This window comes from Acinonyx jubatus, chromosome C2 (genome assembly GCF_027475565.1).
Source record: "Acinonyx jubatus isolate Ajub_Pintada_27869175 chromosome C2, VMU_Ajub_asm_v1.0, whole genome shotgun sequence".
NCBI classification, from domain to species: domain Eukaryota; kingdom Metazoa; phylum Chordata; class Mammalia; order Carnivora; family Felidae; genus Acinonyx; species Acinonyx jubatus.
The window spans coordinates 121,722,824-121,744,213 of record NC_069384.1 but is presented as its reverse complement, the minus strand read 5'-3'; the positions used below and the strand labels follow the sequence as shown (position 1 = coordinate 121,744,213).

General features: G+C 45.8%; 1 protein-coding gene and 1 long non-coding RNA gene across 8 annotated transcripts in view; one reads left to right on the top strand and one right to left on the bottom strand.

The window, feature by feature from the left end:
* LOC113599954 (uncharacterized) overlaps positions 1-7,806 on the top strand; it is a 33,157-nt gene extending 25,351 nt beyond the window's left edge. Inside the window, exon 4 of the long non-coding RNA XR_003420943.2 lies at positions 27-7,806. This is a non-coding gene — a long non-coding RNA (uncharacterized LOC113599954). The remainder of the gene's footprint in view (positions 1-26) is intronic.
* The window catches only part of NMNAT3 (nicotinamide nucleotide adenylyltransferase 3), a 114,416-nt gene that overhangs the window by 72,154 nt on the left and 20,872 nt on the right, over positions 1-21,390 (bottom strand). The gene's annotated exons all lie outside the window — the stretch shown is intronic.

Here is a 21,390-nt window from a genome sequence, read left to right as displayed (position 1 = left end):
TCTCTACTCCCTACCACACCGTACAGATGACACCAGATCTACAGCTCTAGCCCTGACCTTGCTGATGGGCCCCTACCGGTCCACGGATGTCCACCTGGCACTGGCTTATCAACAAGACAGACAAGCATGGATGCAAAGCTGACTAGCAAGCACTTCCTAAGCGACCTTGAGCATATGAGTCAGGGGAGTCCAGATGAGGTATGTAAACAATTCCCAAATCTCAGGAGCTTAAACCAATAAAGGTCTGTTTCACGTTCCTATTAACATGTGCATTCTATGCTGGTTGGGCTCTGTTCTGGATCCTCTTTTCCTCTCAATCCAGGACTCAAGTCAATGGAGCAGTCAGACTGAATATGGTCAGTCTGTAGCAGAGGAAAATAAAGGACTCCAGAAGGTCCCTCACCAGCGATTGTATTGTATGCTTGGCCTCAAACTAGCAATATCCCTTCCAACAACCCCACCCAACTTCAGTGAGTTAGAAAATACAATCTGACTCTAGCTCTCCAACTTCAGGACACAGATATACTTGGTGAATAGCCTGGTGCCTTCTACAGTGAGTTAATCCACTGCGCTTAGCCTCAGTGACCCATAGGGAAAATGGAGATAATTACACACACCTCCACAGATTGTCATAAAGGTTAATCAGAGTTGACTCATGTAGAGCACTTAGAATAGTCCCTGGCCCATAGGAGGTTCTCTAGAAATACCAGCTCCTTTCCTTGCATTCGAAACAGAATTCTCAGTCTCCCACACCTGCTTCTGGCTGCCCACACCCCATGTCTGAAAAAGATTCCACCGTTTTTCTAGTCACTTTCATTAAAAACCTGCCCGTTATCTATGATCTCTGTTCATCCTTCATCATGTTGCCCCAGTACAATGACCTCCAAGTTTGGCCAATATGCCCCATGTGAGGTGTTCACTTTCCATCACTACTGAGACCCATCCTACGATAGGATTTTATTATCTTCTTGTATCAGGATTTTAAAAAATTGCTAACAACAAAAACAAGCTCTGGTCATCCTAGTTCCCCTCTCCACAAAAGGCAAAGCAGTAAAGGAGCACGGGATTATCCGAAGGCCACCAGACGGTCACACAGAATAATGGAAGGGCTGAACATGAGGTCTCAGGATAGACGAGGAACAGGGCAGTGCCATGGTCTCAATCTGGACTGAACCCCATGGTATAGACAGGGTCAGTGAGGCTCACACCAGTGCACGCTGTTCTCAGAGGCCATTGATGCGGACCAGACAGACCCCACCCCCAGCAATAGCTTCCATACTTGGTGTCAGAAACTATGCAATCAGCTCCCCCCGCCCCAATGTGGCCCCAGTCCAATCTTTTCTCAATATGCCAACCAGATCAACTAGTCCTAAAGTTTGGGTTAAGTCACTTAAACTACTGTGATGAACAATCAGGTGTCTACCATGCACTAAACACTGTATAAAACCTGGATCTTTGTGCCAAGCTAGCGATAAAACCTTCAGAAATTTGTTCTCCGTTGGCATTTAGTTGTTCAGCCGTGTCCTTCAGCTAGCATTAGAACTTTGGGGATTTTAGCCCCACTCCACCTCTCCAGATAGTGTCCTGACCACCCTCTCTATTCCCTACATGGGCTCCATGTCCTTCCCACGCTGAGACCAACTGCTGTTCTCTGATGTGTCTTCTGAGTGTTCCTGCTGCTTGGGCTTCTGTTGATGCCACTTTCTAGAGCTAGGTGGTCTCTTTCATGCCAGCTCTCCCACAGAGCTTCCCCTGAGAGCCCACCTAGAAGTCACTGTTCCATCCTCTGACCTCTTAAAGGTGACACTGTCTGTATTACTGAGTCCCACTCTCTAATTGCCGAAAGACTGTAAAACCCCGAGGGCAGGGATCCCACAGGGTCTAACATAGAGTGGAATGCAAATAAGGAATATTCACCTTACTCACTGGAGGACAAGGTAAAAGTGAAAAATAGATCAGAATGAGAGCCAGAGAGCCCCGGTCACCTCCTGGCATGACCTAGGCTGAAGTGCTTCCATTCTCGCTTCCAATACTCAGAATTTCCTGGCTTGCTTTACTCCATGGAACTTTCTGTCTCACTACCAGAGGTGTCACCTCCCTTGTGGACTTGAATTTTGGTCTTATCCCATAAATTGTGTCTGCCACCTTGGCTGGGCTCCATCCGGGTCCTGATTTGCACCTCAGAGGCACCATTTGACTCCTCTGTCCATTCCCTACCTCTGCCCCTGCCGAATGCTGGGTATATGTCCAGGGCTCTGCTCCATTCCAGCAGTGGGCAATGAGCCACAGTTAGTACTGAGAGAAGCAGTCTCACACCCTCTACAGCCCTGGGAGAGTCCCTGTTTGGCAGGAAATGCAGAGCTGTCCATAATGATGGCAGAAGATGGCACCACGGTCCTTCTCGTGCTCAAAGCACAAAATTGGCAGCCATCTGGCTCTTCTCTCTCCCTTGCTTTGACAGCCTGTCAGTTCCACCTTTGCAATATCTTTATTATCCATCAGTCTCTCAAACTCCACAGTTCTTTCCTTTGATTGGGGCTCATTATTTCTCACTTGAACCTGAGTGAACTCTTAACCTGTCCCAGTGTCCCCTCCTCTGCCCATCTCTGCTCAACTGCCCAAGGGATCTTTTAGAATGCTTCCCCTGCCACCCAATCGCATTGTAGATAATGCGATAAAACTCCTTAGCAGCCACCCATGGCCCTTTACAATCTGGTCATGACCTATTTCGTCAGCCTCATCACTTACCTTCCAACACCCTCCCCGTGTCTGCTCCATCTAACTGCTTTCCATTCCATCCTAAGTCCCCTTGGATGGAATTTTTGGACCAGCCCTAAAATCAAACCCAAAAATTCCAAAAATGAAGGCAACTCCATTTAGCTTGCTTGTTCGTTCACTAAAAATGAAAACAAGCTGCCACTGCCATCAAGTTCCTCAGGGCAACAGGAGGTGACAGGAAGATCCCAAAATGCCTGGAAAGGTGGAAAGCTGGCCAGCCTCTCCATGAGGGCAGAACAGACCAGCTGAGGCCTAGTGAGCCACAGCAGGGGAGATAACAGGCAAGAATCCTGCTGCTCAAGGACAGGCGTTCATTTGGGAATGGCCCTGGGCACAACACAACCTAGTCCACGGCAATCCTTTCCCGTTTCATGTAATAGAATTTCCTCCAAAAATTATAAGCCAAGAAGCTCATCTTTCCTTCTTTATTGAGCTATAAGCAGACTGCCATAGTCGTGAGCAGATAACTGCAAATCTGGGCAGTGATCTATGAAATCAGAACAGACCTGAGTTTGGAGATGTGATTAATTAAAATTTTTAACCAAGTTCATCCCACATATATTTAATGTTATGCATAAGTGCTTTTGTGCTGGCTGGAAATTAGCCCCAAAGAGTGGGCAGTTCACAGAAACGCTGCAGACCCTGTGATTCTTAAACAGACAAACCTGATTGTGTTTCTTCCCTCAGTTACTGCTTCAGAATCCACTAGGATGACTGGCAGATCATTCCCTGCTCATGTCTGCACCAAAGCTCATGCATTTCTTGTGCACACAGGATATGTGCACTCTAACAGTGAAGGGCATCAGGTGCTTCTTCTGGCCTTGAACTGAGGTTGCCTGTGCTTGTACTCGGGGGACCTCTGGAATGGAAAAGGCTTGGTTGGCATTTACAAGCACTGCAACCTTGAACAAGCCCTTCAGTCTTCTAAAAAATGAGGATAGCCCAAGCTCATCCATGGAGGCTGTGAAGATGAACTAAAGAGACACATTAGGACTATACCGCCTACACTGCTTTCAGAGGAGGAGGAAACTTTTCCATCACAGAGTTAGGGAACAGGATTCATATGTGCCAACCTTGTGTAAAGACACCACTGTCCCTGACAGATTCTACCTGTTCCTGCAAGAACAGTCCAAATGAAGCCACTATTGGTCTGTGTTCATCCACCCCTGTATAGTACGGAATCAGGGATTTCTGGCCAACTCAGCCAGGGCTGGGGCAGTGGAAGAAGCCCACCAGGTCATATACAACACTCCAGCTGATCTGCACCAGGCTCCCTTCCACAGAGTCAGGACTTGTTGATTTACTTTACTAAGTCTGAATTAAAACACCAACAAAGAGGTTAATTTGCTTTTATGACTTCTGAAAAAGTAATGTATTTGTCTGGTACACGCTTTGGCTCAGATCACTTTCTATAGGCCCTTGTAATGCATGGTGATCCTTGAGTGTGCATGCCACAAGCATGGGGCTGGAGCACAGAGGTTGCCCAGAGGTTCAAACAAGGAGGGTCCCGGCCCCAGGGGCACAGGCAGATTCCTAGGGTCTCAAGGCCAATGGGCAGAGCTAGAATCCAGTCAGGGCAGAAGAAGTAAAGAGCACTGCATGCCCAGAAGTGGGGGGTAAAGCCAGATGCAGCCATCTGGAGGTATCCACTCTAAAATTGAGACAGCAAAGCTTCATCTCCCAGGCTTCTAGCTTATGTGAATTCTCTTACATGTGCTGGCCTCACTAAATCAATAAAATAATAATTTAAGTGTAAAATAAAGTATAGCCAAAGTGAAATGATTTAAGCTCACTGTCTTCTGGGAGCAGATGTTCCAGAGGGAGTGCGATGTGGCAGAGAATTTGCCGGTGCTTCCTGCAGCAATAGCGACTCCCTTTTCTCCTTACCAAGAAACTTGATTTTGTTCACCTTCGGGGACAAGGGGCAGAGATCCAGGTAGGAACCGCAGCACCACACCCACCAAGGCAGGCCACTCCCTTTGCCCATGATTGGTCCAGTCACGAACATGTGACCCAGCCCTGGCCAATGAGATATAAAAGGAAGTGCCTGGAGGCCTATGGGAAAAATTTTCAAAGTCCAAATACAGGCAGGTCCTTTTTCCACCGCTTCCTGCCCTGGATGCTGTGGTGTCGGGACGTGACGCTTGGGGCTGCCACAGCCCTCCGGTGACCATGAAGGCCTAGACAGCTGCAGAGGTGAAGGGCAACCCAGAGACTTGGTCTCATTAAGTTGCTGCAATAACCTAGTATAGCCTCTGTCTAGACTTTATTATGTGAGCTGCTAAAATATCTTTCCTGCCACAGCTACTGCTGGTCATGTATTCAATTGCTTGTGTCCTCAAGCATCCAAAGAGATCCATCTCAGGAGGCTTCAGTTCTTGCCTTCTCCTCACAGTGTGTGCACTTCCGTGGGCCAAGTGCGATTCCAGTGTGTAAAGACAGGTACTTGCTACATAACATGGTGTCTAAAGTCAAGGCAGCTGCTTCACCTGGGTTGCAGCTGGAGAGAGACTGAATCTGAGTTGGAAGACCTCTCACTCTGTGGGTCCTGGGAAGGATGGTATGTTGAACTCCAATGTGGGGCTATCCTGGGAATCTTCCAGGAACTCTTCTGAACAAACATGATTTTTGGTTGACACTGTGACCTCAGAACCTAACCTCAGGGGCAGCTGCCTCCTGAGCCTCTTAACAGACCCCCCTCAGCTGCATTCGATGTCCCCACAGGCACCGACTGCAGGGACCTTTGTGAGGGCAGCTTTGTATCTCAGGGGACTTTCACACCCTCAGTGGCTCCTTGCTCCTCTCCATAGATGGGGACCTCTGCGCCTTGCCTGCTTCAGTGCTGGCTGCTTGCCTACCTGTGCCTGTGGTCCAGCACAGCCTGGTGACGTGAAGAAGCCTGAACACACCCACGCTGCCATCTCTAAGTTTTGTTCCTGCTGGTCTCTACCTAGAGTGCCCCCTCTACCCATTCCTACCTATTAAACTTTGTTTCCCCAGCACTCAGCACACATTAGGCCAACCAAAGAAGGTCTCCTTAACTCAGTAATGACGAAAACAAGTAACTCCATTAAAAAACAGGCAAAGGACTTGAATAGACATTTGTCCAACGAAGATATACAAACGACCAATAAGCACATGAAAAGATGCTCAACATCACTAATCACTAGGGAAATGCAAATTAAAACTACCATGAGATACCACCTCACATACATTATGATGACCATTATCCAAAAAAAAAAAAAAAAATGGTAAGAGTTGGCGAGGATGTGGAGAATTTGGAACCTTTGTGCACTCTTGGTGGGAATGTAAAATGGTAAAGCCACTGTGAAAAACAGTATGGAGGTTCCTCCAAAGATTAAAAATAGAACTACCATATGATCTAGCAATTCTACTTCTGAGTATATACCCAAAAGAACTGAAAGCCACAGGAACAGTTACTTGTACATCAATGATCATAGCAACATTTCTCACAGTAGCCAAAAGGTGTAAGCAACCCAAGTGTCCACAGATGACAGATGAATGGATAAACAAAATGGTTATATATGTGTGTGTGTGTGTATACATAATATGTGACATTTATTTTTTATGTATATATATATATGCATGTAGCTATATATGCAAATATATACAATACACATACAATGGGATATTATTCAGTCTTCAAAAAGAAAAAATCTGACATATGTTACAAGACGAGGATATTATGCTCAATGAAGTAAGTCAATCACAAAAAGATAACTACTGTATGAGTCCATATATATTTGACTACCACCTAGAGTAGTCAAATTCATAGAGACAGAAAGTATAATGGTGGTTTCCAGGGGCTGGAGGGAGGAGGGAATGAGGAGTTGTTGGTAGTGGGTATAGTTTCAGTTTTGCAACATGAAAGAGTTTTGGAGATGGTTGCATAAGGGTATGAATATACTTTACTGAACTATATACTTAAAAATTGTTTCGATGGTATATTTTATATGTAATTTACCACAATTACAATTTTAAAATAAAAGGTATCCTTTGCTAAGCCTTCTCCGATACCAGACTCTGATTGCGCCGCATTGCTCATCAATCTGCCTTGACTCCTTGTTTTCTGTTCTTTCAGGATTGTTTTGAGACATACCCAGTTGCCTAGAGCAAAATAATTACAGAGAAATAGAGCCAGAGTCCTGACTGAACTGCTTCTAAAGTGTAAACTTTCTAGGGCATTTCAATTACATGAACCAGTAAATCTCCTTTTTAACATTAAGATAGTTTGAGTTGGTGTCCTGTTACTTGCAACCAAACTCAACCTAATTGAGTCTACACTTGACTTGAAATATCAGAACACTAAGAAGAAAAGACACTAAAGATTTCTAGGGAACGAACAAAAGAAAGTTCATAGACAAAAGGCTGAAAATAATATGGCATCTAACCCCTCATTTGCAACATTAGATGCAAAAATGAGCAATGTGTGCATACTTCTGAGAAAAGAGGACTTTGAATCTGGAATTCTCTATCTGGCTAGATAATTAAGTATGGGAATAGAAGAAATACATTTTTATATATGAATGGAATTCATATATTAAAGTTTACCTCTTGGGTACTCTTTAAGTAGCTCTTTGGGGGAGTGTTCCAGCAAAACAAGGAAGGAAAACCAATAAAAGTAGGAGACAAGGATCCCACCTAGGAGGATGGTTAAGCTAGGACAGATGAGAGTTGTACGGCTGGAGAGAACTGGACAGGATAGAAAAGTGTGGGCCTTTTATGAAAAAAGAGAGGAGAGGCCAGAGACGCTGGGTCAAATGGGGTTATGGTGAGAGCATTTCTCTCTCAACTACGACCACCGGAGCTCCCCCCCTCAAAATCCAAAAACACAGAGCTATATGATGTGGTCCAAAAATCATGTAAATAAATGTGACACAATTTTAAGCTCTTTATGGAACATGAGAAAAGAAAATACATTTGACCCTGGTAGTAGGAATTTCCCTATGAGTGGTCCAGGGCTGCTTGACCCTGGAGTGAATATTTATGTGGTCATAATGATTTCAGTCCTATTTAATGGTGTTCAGCTTTTAGAGTCAATCTAGTGAAAAGGCACAGAAAGCTTAACTGTGATTACAGAATAGAAAGGTAATGTTAACCTCTTGGCAATGTAAGAATACAGCTACCAAAGGGAAGTGGTTGAGGAAAGAATGATGAAAAGAAATGGGAGAAGCACCAGGGTTTTCCTCTTACCTTATGGAGAGTGTAGGCACTGATTAGTTTACCAAAAACAACAATAAAAAAACAGATTTGGTTGTATCAGATATGGGGAAAATGATACTTTAAACAAGCCAGGGCATAAACTTCTCTCCTATAAAATCTTGGGAAGGTAGGCAGGTCAGGGATAGTACAGTCGCTCTGATGTCATCAACATCCCAAAATCCTTTTAGATTTCTCTGTCATTCTTAGAACATGCCTTCCATCTACCCTCAAGATTGTCTCATGATCACATGATGGCTGCTGCAGCTCCAGTCATCATATCTGTTTTCCAAATAAGAAGAAAGAAGAAGAGAGAAGGGCAAAAGAGGACTACCTGCTGAGTCAGCCCCCTTATAAAGAACTTTCCAGAAGCACGACCCAACAACTTCTGCTTATATCTTACTGTCCAGAACCCAGTGACATGGCCACTCCTATCCAAAGAATAAAACTGACTAAATTCCAAACTGAAAAGTATAGTTTTTTGGATGGCACATTGCTGCTCTCAACAAAACTGGGCTTGTTTGTAAAAAAGAAGGGAGGAATGGATATTAGGTAAGTAAGTCACCATCTGTGACTCAAGAAATATATTTTTTAAAGTAAAAAGGTAACCAACAAAAGAATAAAAAAATAACAGAGCCATCAAAAATGAGAGGAAGGAGGAAGGGTGAAGAGTATACATGAGTTAAATCAATCTTTCATAATGGGACTCAATGGCTATCTTTTCTGGATACAATTTAGAGTTGTGCATTTAACCCACAAAAGAATTTAAAGAGACCAAAGAGGCTTTGGGAGGTAGGCAGGGAGGTGGGGATGGAGCTATAACTTTATATTAAAAGCCTGTCTGAATTAATTGAATTTTTAAAAAGCCATGTGCATGTATTATTTTGATGGCAAAAGTAACAGTGTGTAGTCTAATCTTTTGGGAAACAGAGCTTCACTGTATTTCCTTTCCCCTTGGCAGCCTGGGTCAGTGGTGGGCACTTTGGTATGTTTTTAACCCTCCTCACTGACTTAGAAAGTGACAAAAATCAGCCACATTCAGGGCTCTCTCGATCTCACTTCTTTCAATGGATTTGTTATTTTTTAAACTCTAGCCGTTAACATCCAAGATTCTTTACGAGAAGATGGACTGGACTGGCACACACATCACTTCTTCCGTTTCTGGTAGGGAAGGTCCTCCTACGCACCACCCTCTGTTTGAACCCAGGCAGCCAACATCGCCCCATGCTCATTCTCCCGGGCCACTTCTGTGCGCTCGCAGACCTCTGCGCAGGGAAGTGCATGCTCTACCTGCCCGGTCTACACTCTCAAATCGCTGTCCTAATGTCTCGATAATATATTAACAGGCAGTGGCCAAAGGGAGTTCTGCTGAAATAGGCAGTAGTTTGGGCCATTTTGGACAAAATCCTAGAATGCACACGATAATGCTGAGCGATGCAGTTTAATTTATGAGCATGCAGGTCTGCTGTGAAATTGGGAAATGGAAGTATAAGACATTAGCATTCACATGGCAAGGGTAGGGCCAAGTCCAAAACTGTAATATGCCTTTCACAGGGAGGACTGGAGAGTCTGAAAGAGCAGCCATGCTCTGTCAGTTAAATGTGTGCTCACGAACCTCATCCTTGTATTTTAATGCCACCAACCACCTGTGCTTCTCCAGGCCTTATGCCCTTCATATTGCCCCACACCCTCCACTGTTTTTAACAACAGTAGAACACTCGTCCGCACCTCTTCTGGACAGCTTTAAAAGATGAATTTCATGGTCTGGATATGCTTTGATCTGCAGGCAGGAAGGTAGAACAGACGGCTTCCCAACTTCGTTGTAGCCAGGGCATACAAACTATTATACAGTGAAATATTTCCAAATTAAAAAGGGACGACAGGCACGTTTGTAACTTAACTCACAGCAGTTGTACATGTGGCTCAAGCCATGTATTCTCCAGTGAAAGGAGCTCATGAGTTAGAGATTTTGTCTGACCCTGACTTTCTCACCCATTTCTCAGTGCACAGAACAAAATAACATCTATTTCTGCCTTCTTAGGAATGAAAATGCACCCTTCTAAAGAGTCCACAGGAAACATCAAGCGTGCTCCAGCAGTTAAAGTATATTGGAAAACAGGTTGGATATCCCATTGCAACAGGCTGAATAATGTCCTTCAAAGAAATCAGTTCCTCATCCCTGGAATCCGCAGATGTTGCCTTATTTGGGAAAGGGTCTTTGCAGATGTGATTAAGGATCTTGGGGAGATTATCCTGGATCATCTAGAGGGCCCCGAGTGCAATCACATGGAACGTTCTGAGGGAGGGAAAGGGAGGTCTGAACACACACAGACAAGGCCCTGCGAAGAAGGAGCAGAGAGAAACCTGGAGATGCTGGCCTTGAAGACTGGACTGATGTAGCCACAGGCCAAGGAAAGACGGCAGCCACCAGAAGCTGGAAGAGGCAAGGAACACATCCCCCCGGAAATGGATTCTCTCTGAAGGGAATGTGGCCTTTCTGACGCCTGGATTTGGGGCTGGGAAACTTCTGATTTTGGCCTCCGGACCTGTGAGAGAATACATTTCTGCTGTTTTAAACCACCAAGTCTGTGGATTTGGCACAGCAGCCCTAGAAAATTAACACAACCACAGAGGGGCCAGAGGGGAGGCTTTCAGTGTTTACAAAAAAAAAAAAAAAAAAAAAACACAACAAAAAAAACCCCAAAAAACCCATCCCAAATACTCTATGGTTCTTTTAATGGTATTTAGCAGAATTCAACTTCCTGCCTCCAGCTAGCGGGGCATGAGAGTGTTGGAACTGAGGGCAGTCAGGTCCATGAAGCACAGGCTAAGAAAAGCCTGGGTCCCTGGGGACAGCTCCAGGCAATGTCCCTTCCTGAAGCAGGGTGCTAAGTACATGAAGAAAACATGTCTAGTTCTTAGAGCAAAAATGTGAATAGGTAAGTGTGAAGAGGGTACCGAGGATTTAAGAGATTTCCGATAAATTAACCTCATAGCTCAGACAGGGCTGCGTGGGTATGTGTACGTGTCAGGGGAGTGCATCTTTAAACAAATGCAATGCAATTATTAATAAACATGGCCAGATGCCTGCAAGCATATGTTACAAGGCTGCTCTCTGAGGGTTTCTGTAATAGTGAAAAATTAGAGACCCAAATGTCTACCAACAGGGGAATGGTTAAGTCTCATATGATACTATGCCACTATTAAAGAGCAACATAATTCTACATACACTGACATTAGCGGTTATGAATGAGTAAATGTTGGGTAAAAAAAAGGCAAGTTGAAGATAGTATTTCGGTATTATCTCATTTTGGTTAAACAGAGCTATCTATGTTATTGTAATATAGAGAAATACTATAGAATAGAAACACTTCTGTATCCACCTGATGGGTACACTGCAAACAAGTCGTCACCTCTGAGGAAAGGGGAGGGTTGTTGGGGGGACAAAGTGGAATGGGCATCTTCATACGAATGAGCTTCTTCCTTCAGCGTGTTCTCCTTTCGTGGTCTTAAGAAAGAAATGATGGACATGTAATAGCGATACCCTATGAGAACCTTGTCTAGTATAGTGTCAGGTAAACAGTGGGGCCCTCGGGAACTGAGTGCCTGAGGAGGACTGTGCAGCAGGTGGTCTTTGGAGAATAGCTGGGGCTTCTGGAAGCTGCTGGTAAGCCAGCTAATGTTGCAGGGCTCGAGGCAAAATCCTTGGCTTTTCTACAAAGCTCCCTAGTGGTGCTGCCATGTTTTTATTTAAAGGAAGAAAGAAAGGCACAGGCAGTAGACCAAAGTCCCAGGCAAGTGTGTCTTTTGTCTCTTCCACAGGAGTGGGGCCAAGCCACTGTTCACCAACTCAGTGGTTTACATCAAAGCCAAGGGAAATGTGTCTTTTGAACACTTTCTTGGAGAAATTCTGCACAAGGCTGTTTCTAAAGGTTTTCTTACCCCCTGGAAGGGTAGTTTTCTCACCAGGTAAGCATGCAGTCCCTGTGCTTGCTATGGAGCACGGCCCTCAACAGGGTGTGCTGGTGAGCTGTCCGTCAAGATAGGAAGCCCTGTGCCTTGGAAAAGGACCCTTGTAGCCTCCCTCCTCAGAAGACACCCCAAAGAACACCCCAGTCACCCTTCATCACATACGAAGGCAGAGCTCTTAGATCCAGAGTCTCCCAGTTAGTCGTCTGTTGGAAATGCTGCTTTGGATTAATGTACAGTCAGGCTGACCAATTATGCACCAAAAAGGTGTTAATACAGCTAGGGGAAATATGCACTGATCGCACACTATTCAAGTCGGGGTACTGTAGACATGAACGGGAGTGCGTCTCAGGACCCCAGAGCAAAGAGGAACATTCCAGACAAGAAATGACAAGCACAATTCTCTTTTGGATAAAAGCAGGGGTGTGCCACCTCTATCTCAAGCACATGCTACAGGAGCACAGTGCTTTGAAGGTGATAGTCCCTACAAATACTTTTTAAGTGATGGCTCTTAGTGAAATTACTGCTTTCGGTGGAATGAAAGGACCCAATCCTCCTCCTCCTCCACATAGCATGAAGTAGTTATTTTTCAAGGTATGTTTCTCCAAGATTTGCCACAATATCTTTAAAAGTCATGACATTTTTATGATTCCTTATTACAAATTTCAAGAAAGACTTTCGTCTCCTGTATTTTAAAGAAATTGTCACCAAAACAAAGATTGGAAGCTGGATTTTTTCCTTAAGCAGAGGGAATGCTGTATCTAGACGGCCTGTGCTTCATCAAAATATTGAACCCTGTTGGTTTTGTGCTTCCATTTGCAGAATGTTGACATCTGGCCAACCCCCCATTTTTATAACTGAGGAAAGTGAGGACTGGAGAGGTGAATTTGCTTATTCAATGTCACACGGGAAGGTAGTAACAGAGCTAGAATCAGAGCTTGGGCTGAGACTTATATCACCATGTGACAGTGCCTTATAAATCAAGCTGTTTGGTTATGGAGATTTTTAAGTTTTGTCCAAGGAATGGATCATGACACACAAGTTCCATCGCTAGGCCTAATGAGACAGGCACCGCGGGACAAGTGCGGGGGAAGAAGAAGATAATAAGTTCAGAGAAATAAAGCTGGAAAGGACCTGGAGCGATTCTTTTACTCCCATTTCCCTTCCTTGAGGCAGAAGTCGCTGACATCATTCCAGGGGAGAAGTATCTTATTTCTAAAAGCCTTCAGGGAAGATTTCATAAGTTCAGCTAACAAAAAGGAATATCTGATTTCCTCGCAACAGCAGGATCCAAGAAGTAATCATAGAAAACCAATGCACAATCTTTTACATAAAAAAAAAAAAAGAAAAAAAAACATAAAATGCTGGGGGCACCTGCGTGGCTCAGTCAGATGAGCATCTGACTTGATTTTGGCTCAGGTTATGATCCCAGGGTTATGAGATCAAGACCCATGTCGAGCTCTGTTCTGAGCATGAAGCCTGCTTGGGATTCTCTCTCTCTATCCCTCTGCCCCTTTCCCCCATATGCACCCATTTTCCCTCTAAAAACAAATTAAAAATAAAAAAACAAAACAAACAAAAACACAAAATGCTCCTCACCCCAAAACAAACAAAAACACAAAATGCTCCTCACCCCAATACCCCAGAAGTGATTATTTAAAATCACCTTCCAATTTAGTCCTACTTGAACATTTCTATTGTGAAAGCAAAAAATTTTGGAAAATAAGAGCATGGAGATGTCGTGAAACCTTGACAATCATTTTTGTAGGAATTTGTAAGAACGTAGGAGACTCACTTGGGCCTGGTTGTATGAAGAACTTTGACAGAAATGATAATACATAGAGGCCTGCAGAACACAGAACATTTATCACATAAAGCTTCTGAGTTAGAGACCATATAATGGCTCCTACTGTATGACTGTCACCTCTAAGGTTTGTAAAAATTCCATTTTTTTGCAAAGCAGTTCTTATACCAAGTCTTAGATCAAGAAAGTACGTTTCTAAGTAACGGGAAGGGGGGAAAAAGAAAAACAAAATAGATTAAAAACTCCACCAATGATTCCACATATATTCCTGCCAAATGATCCAAAAGCTGGAGGTTATCCTGAGAGGAGGAAGTCTGCCTAACATCTGTGACATTAAGAGAGGGAATGCTAATAACGTGTGGCACCTTACCTGAAGACGATACTGCTGACTACTGACAACAGCTTTGAACTGCTTTCTGATCAGTGATTATAGGATTCCGGACTCTTAAGAATCAAGGCATGCACCTCAAAGGCAGCTGCTGGAGATAAGGTGGCCCACGGGTGCGGGCTGTCTGTGTGGGGAGCTGGCAGGTCTGAGGGCAGCGACCACCAAAATCCTGGGCTCAAGGGCTCAGGCTCTGGACAAGGATGCAAAACGGCCGTCCTTAATTTCGCTCCCGACCCAACCATCCCCCGCATGGCCTGTCAAGCTTCTCCCAGCCATGCCTCAGTGCGCCTGTTCCAGGCCTTTCTCCTCTGCTGTTCCAAAGCAAGTGTGTCTCTGAATGCCCCCAGCCCATCCCTCCCCGGGTGTTCAGGAATCACCCATCGGTCTGGGGGCCCATATCCTCCATTCTTCACAGGAGAATGTATCTGGGGCCCACTCCTGCATCTATGTCCAGCCCTCGCCTTCCACCCAGCACCAGGCCAGAGAGGGAAAGGTCTAGACGGTCCTCATCTAGAGCTCTGAAAGCCCGGGCTGGAGGAACTGCTCGGAGGAACCGTGAAGACTGGCACCATGGGCTCTACCCCAGCCAGCCAGTGCCCAGACCAGGCGTGGGGCCACAGAGAGATCCAGCCCACGGCTGCTGGAAGAGCCACATGAGTCAACAGCCGTAACGCCCACAGAATGCAGGGGGACCCAGAAGTGAGGCTAAAAGGCTCTGAGTGCAGGAGCCAAGGAAAGCACCTGAGCGGGACAATTATCATTACTAACCATTTATGGGAGCACAGTTTCACGTTGCTTTACACATGTTATTTCAATTAGATGCTGCTATTCCCCCTTTGCAGATGAGGAGACTGGGGCTGGAAAAGTGAACTAATGTGTTCAAGGTTACCCAGCAAGGAGGAGCAAGCTGCAATTCGTCCCCATGCCACAGGCTCTCAAGCTGTCTCACCTGGGTGTGCACAAGGTGACAACAGCACTTCTCGTTTCTGCAAGGGACTGTGAGCACAAGCTTGGGGGGTGGCACAGCTGGGATTCCCAGGTCCCCAACAGCATAATGTTAAAGTGGGACTGCAAAACTCTGAAAACCAAATTAAATTCACTCTAATTTTGAAAGCTAAAGCGAACCAATGCCCAGCAGCCTCTTTTCCTAGGAAAGGGGATCGAGGTCCAATAAATCTCTAGCCCTTCCCACCCTAGAGAGAGGCAGGGAATCACTGTGGAACAAAATGCAGCTTTGCTTCTCCAAGAGCAAACAGCCTTGGCTGTAACTCTGGAAGTCCACAACCAAGCGCAATGAAAGAAAAGCCTGAGCTTGAGGTGCCTAACCAGCGGCATGCAAATTCACTCAAGAGAGGATTAAAAAGAATTCAAAGTACAAAATGAGTTTCATGATAAGCAGTTTTCCCCTGTTTTACTGAAACAATAGAGGTGTTAAAGGAACAGATGTTTCCAGGGGGGAATAAATGCCAGACCTGCCAGTTTAAGGAATCACTGCTTCATACAGGTCACCATATTGGTGTTATTCTGTCTGTTCCATTTTATAAAAATACCTATGCTTGGATTAAAAAGTTCCTAAGAGGTGGTCCCGTAAAGAAAATGAGACTTAGGGATAAGTTTAACAACTGTCGGTGCAAAAAATCTCACACTTTCCAATGAGTCCTGGAATAATGCAAAAAGTAAGTGATGATGTTGAAAACCTCATAATAATAATAAAGAAACCTGTTTAATTCAAAAATAATAGAAAACCATAAAATGCTCAGAAACTATAAAATGCTCATTGCAATTGAAGCCATTATTTTCGGAGCAATCAAACAGATCATTTACCAGTGGTTCCTTGGTTACCATTTTCCTGAATCAGAATCCTGTGTGCAGTAAGGAAAGGTTGCATTTCAGAGCCAGAAACCCTTTCTCCTTCTGTGTCCACTCCCATGCCAGAGTGATCTTTTCAGCCTGCCCTCTCCCTCTACTCCCTTCCTCGCCTCCGCTCCCTGAGGTGAGTTTCTGGCCTCTGTCTGGGGCCTGGCACACGGGTACCCCCGTTTACCACCTCCTTATGGTTTCTCCACAAGAGTGGCTCCTCGCCCCCTATCATCAACTGTGTCGATGGCACCATGGGGTGGAACCTCCAGGGCCTGGCTGCCGTCCCAGCACCCAAGCACATCCCTGGTTGGCTTTTCCTCCTCGATGCCTGAGACCAACACGCTTGTTCTAAGCATGTACACAGAAGGTGCTTAATAAAGGGTTGCTGAATAAATGATGCAGGCATCTGGCCAGGAGCCACTTGCTTCCTTCCCTTCCTTGGAGCTCTTCTCTCCACCTGAAATGTCCCCATCCCCCTCAGTTTATCCATATCACCTTCTCCAATTTTCCATAAATGAACAGCACCATCATCCAGTCAGTTGTGTGATAGTGATTCTGTCCCCCTTTAAAGAAAGGGAGCCCTACTCTGGGCTGATGGCTCAGAGCCTGGAGCCTGCTTCCGATTCTGTGTCTCCCTCTCTCTCTGCCCCTCCCCCCGTTCATGTTCTGTCTCTCTCTGTCTCAAAAATAAAAATAAAACGTTAAAAAAAAATAAAAAAAAAAAGGGAGCCCTAAAATTCATGTATCACTGAATCCTATACACTCTACTTGCTCCTTCTCTGACCTCTCTTCTCCTCCATTCCCTCTGTAATGCCTCACTCTGGCCTTCCTCCCATCGAAACTCCTCACAGAGGTGTCCTGATCCCCACTCCCTGGTTTAGCCTCTCCTGAATGCACACCTGAGCTCATCCCTCCTCTGCTCCCCTCTGTCCTCAGGCTAGAGCCCAAGCTGTTGACAAGGCAGAGATGTGGCCCCAGAAGGCTCAGCTCTCAGCCATCAGTCCCTAACCCCTCCCCACCCACCCCCCCGCCCCCAGCAGCCACCTGGCACCCAGCTGCCACAGAAGACCTCTTACCCACCCCTGGCTGGCTGGTGGAGCAGAAAGCAATGATCAAAGCAGGGAGTCCATCAAAAAATGTCTAAGTGAGCTTTAGCTTTAAATTAAACCTGTACAAGTAAGTGATTTGATGCAGGGCTGTGGCTTTATTTTGGGGACCGGGATTGGAGCTTTCAAAAACCCCATCCATCGGTGACAATTTCCCATTCCAGGTTCTTTTAGATGGCGAGGGCACCTGAAGACGCACAGGAAGAACACGGGGATGGAATTGTCTTGACTTTCAGATTCCCCTGCCCTCGAGACTACCATTCCTATAGTCCAGTTCTTTCCCCAACACCCCAAGGGGGTGGGGGTGGGGGAGAAGCCACTTTTACCTTTTTAAATCTCTTCAAAGCATTCATTCCTCAAAAACAAAAAAAAACCCCCAAAAATCCTATTCTTTCCTTTTATATGCACAATCCATCAGTTTATGTAATATTCAATGATTTCTAAAGTTATGTATACTTCTTAAGTACAACAGGCACAAACACATTTGGGAGGAAACACAGCTGACCAGTCCATGCAGCACGTGCACCCGGTCTGCGTGGTCAGGTGCGGATGTGGGCAGGTGAGCACATGACCGCGCATGCCCGCCGCCCCCACTGGATTACCAACTCCAGGCCTGGAGAGCCGGCTCAGCTCGATTCGTCTGTGACCTCTGTGCCTGGCACAGGACTGGAGAATAATCTGGCCTTGGGAAACGGTGAATGGAGAAATAAGCCTCCTCACCAACCAGCCTTTCCCCAGCTCCAGAAACTCCTCTAGCAAATCCAGGCTGCCAGATACCTCTCCTCCTTCCTTGGACTCACTGCCTGCCCATCACACAGTTGCCAACATGTCCTAACTCAGATCCAGACGCAAAGGACCAGGGGCACTCTCCAGTCCAGTCCAGCCTCACAGTTCTCAGGTCAGGGAGATGGAGACAAGCTAAGAGATCTGGTCAAGGGCAGGTGTGACCAGCACTTTTCCAACCTCCCAGTTTGGACTCCTGTCCTCTTTTGTCCCTGAGTCCCAGGAGCTGGCAGAGTACATGGCACACACAGAGTCCTGTGATGGTACAGCCAGAGGCCAAGGGATGGCTCTGGAACATCCCCACTCTAAGTGCGTGTCTTAAGGTGAGACGCTTAGGCTAGGAATCATACCTACTCCCTACCTCCCTAGGTCTTGGGGCATGAGAGGTACCTGATTAGCTTAAAAGCAAGCCTTTGGCAAGTTAACCTGCAGATAAAAATAAAGTCATCCTCCAATCAGGGGGCTAATTTAAATGTAAACCTTTCACTCCTACTGACCCATGTGTCTGGAACGGACTCAGAATAAGCGTGGTGATGAGAAACCCAGCAGCTGGCAGACGCGCCCGCTCACAAGGCAGAGAGAGCTGGACTCCGGGTTACAGAGTAAGGGCGTAAATGGAAATAAACTTGCTTCCTGGGCTCACAGACATTTCATTAAAAAGACTGACCTCCTTTTCATGCTGAAAGCATTTGTGTGGCCTTCGGTACTTCCAATTTCATCACAGAAATAAGATGCAAAGCAGTGAACACACTGCTGTCCTGACTGCGGCACAGAGGCACGCGGGATGTAAGGCAGAAGCAAAACCACGACGTCTCTCGGGCCAGTTTTACTGTTGACTTGAAAACTGGCCGGGCCTACCTCATGATCCACCCCTTCATTCATCACAAAAATGAACATGCACAGAGAGGATCCAAATATTCCAGGTGTCTGGAGAATGTATTATAGGATTTATTTTATCAACGACTATGTGATAACTGTGCCTTTTTAAAAAAATTTTTTAACGCTTATTCATTTTTGAGAGACAGAGAGACAGAGTGCAAGTGGAGGAGGGGCAGAGAGAGAGGGAGACACAGAATCTGAAGCAGGATCCAGGCTCTGAGCTGTCAGCACAGAGCCCAATGTGGGGCTCAAACCCATGAACCGCAAGACCATGACCTGAGCTGAAGTCGAATGCTTAACCAACTGAGCCATCCAGGTGCCCCAACTGTGCTTTTTAAAGACAAACTATGAAACTGTTCCAAAGTCCACTGCCATTAATAATCCCTTCATGCAGCAAACATCAGTCAGCACCTACTATGTGTCAGATACTATGCCAGGAACCAGGGAAACAGCAGGATAAGCTACCTTCTACCTAGAGGGTTCACCTATCTTTGTCGGGGACTGACAGGCTCACCAGTGTTCACAACCCAGCGTGGTAAGAACTGGCATAGATAAAAACAGAGGGAGCCTGTGTGCACAGAGGAGCCCTCCAGCCCAGCCAGGTTGAGGGAAGCAGGCAACAGGAATATAGAAAGGTTTCAGGAGGAAGTAACAGGTGTTTAGGGTTTTAAAGGATGAATAGGGGCTAGGCAAGTAAATGAGTTGGGGAGATTTAACAGCATCCGCAAAGCCTGAGAATATGGGAGGCCATGGGGCATGGTGGGGCTGCAAGAGGGTCAACAGAGTAGCCAAGGTTGGGGGGCGTGACAAGGTTCTCCACCATCAGGTTGCCAAGGGGCTTGCATTCTGTGCTGACAAGATCAAACTTGATCCTGATGGTGGTGGCCCCTACGTGATTTTACAAAGTGATCAAATCCACAAGTGGTTACCTGAGGGTCCCCTCAACAGCACTCAGGGACGTCTTCCTTTCTGCGCTGCTCTTGAGGCAACAGAGCTTAAAAGCCTCATTAGCAGGCAGGTCTCCAACGAACAACTAAGCCTCTTCCTCTTCCATAATGCCCTCTTTGAGGCCACAGCTCCTTTCAACTGCGTTCTAATTTCAAAAGAAGTGATAAACATATGCTTATGTTTCCATTTACAAGTTTTTGATTATCAGCCTGCCATTGTAGCTGCAAATTACCCATTTTCTATTATAATTATTTTTACTTCTCTAGATGAAGAAGGAAACGAAGCACTTTTCAATTACTAAAGTGCCTGAGCCACAGAGGGAGGGAAGACTTAAGCACAACGCTGCATCTTTTGCCAACGGCAATACAACAGCAAGAGTCTGAAAAATGAAACGCAAGCCCGCGGGCTGTGTCAGACCAAGCCTTCCAGATAGGTACATTTGCTCACCATGGTCAGTTTACCTAAAGCTGTGGCAAACCAGGGAAGAGCTCAGCGGAACAGCTGCCGCCAGGGCTCTCTGGCACAACTCCTTGAGGACAGGATGCTTTAGGGGACAGACATGTCCCCTGCACTCTTGGGTGCTAACGCTTGCTTTTTCTGCTTCAAGGAGGAAGTTTTCGAAGATGGGCTGTCCCTAGTCAGATGCACCCAAGTAACTATGGTCATACTATGGTTGGAATTCTACAGGGATCCAGCCACACTCACTGGCCTCGCAGACCCCTCTCCTAAACCAGATAGAGCACAGGGCCATGTCTGGCTGTCTTTCTGTCCTGCCCAGGGCTGGCTAGGGGGTGAGGAAGAGTCTTGAGAATGTACTGGAGGCAGTGAATTCAGGTCACTAACTGACACGAAGAGGATGCTAGCATGCAGAGTTGCATGCCTACTGGCAGCTTAATGTCCCATTTAATTGGCATGTAACATTCACTGACAGAGTAGCATGTAAATGAGAATGCCACTGTGGCTTTGTAGCTTTGAAGGTGCTGTTGGTGACTTTTAAAAGCACAGCTTGCATGAGCTAAAGAGCTTTAATATTGGGGTGATTTGCTCACCAAGAAACCGTGCCAGGGGTGCCTGGGTGGCTCAGTCGGTTGGGCGTCCGACTTCGGCTCAGGTCATGATCTCATGGTTCGTGAGTTCAAGCCCTGCGTTGGGCTCTGTGCTGACAGCTCAGAGCCTGGAGCCTGCTTTGGATTCTGCGCCTCCCTCTCTCCCTGCCCCCTGCTCCCCCAAGCTCATGCTCTGTCTCTCAAACATTAAAAAAAGAAAGAAAGAAACTAGGCCAATCATCCAAATTCCTAACATCTTCCATGTGCAACTGCGCTCAGTCCTGGGGACAAGCTCATGGAGGACACAGTCCCTGTTCTCAAGGCACTCCCTCTAGGTTGGGAGGGGGGAGGGGCGGTCAGGCATGGAAAAAAAAAACAAGCAGCTACTTAAATGTTCAAAATGCCATTTGTGGTCAAAGCAAAAACTCTTATTGCAGCTGGGGAAGTTCTAAATATTGCTCTCTGTTCACATTTTAAACCCTCATGGATGACAATAATAAATCACTATCACAGTAAATCAATAGTAACAGTGAAAATAGCTAAAAGTTACTGTATCAGGCACTTTTTAAATTTTTTAAAAATGTTTTTATTTATTTTTGCGACGGAGAG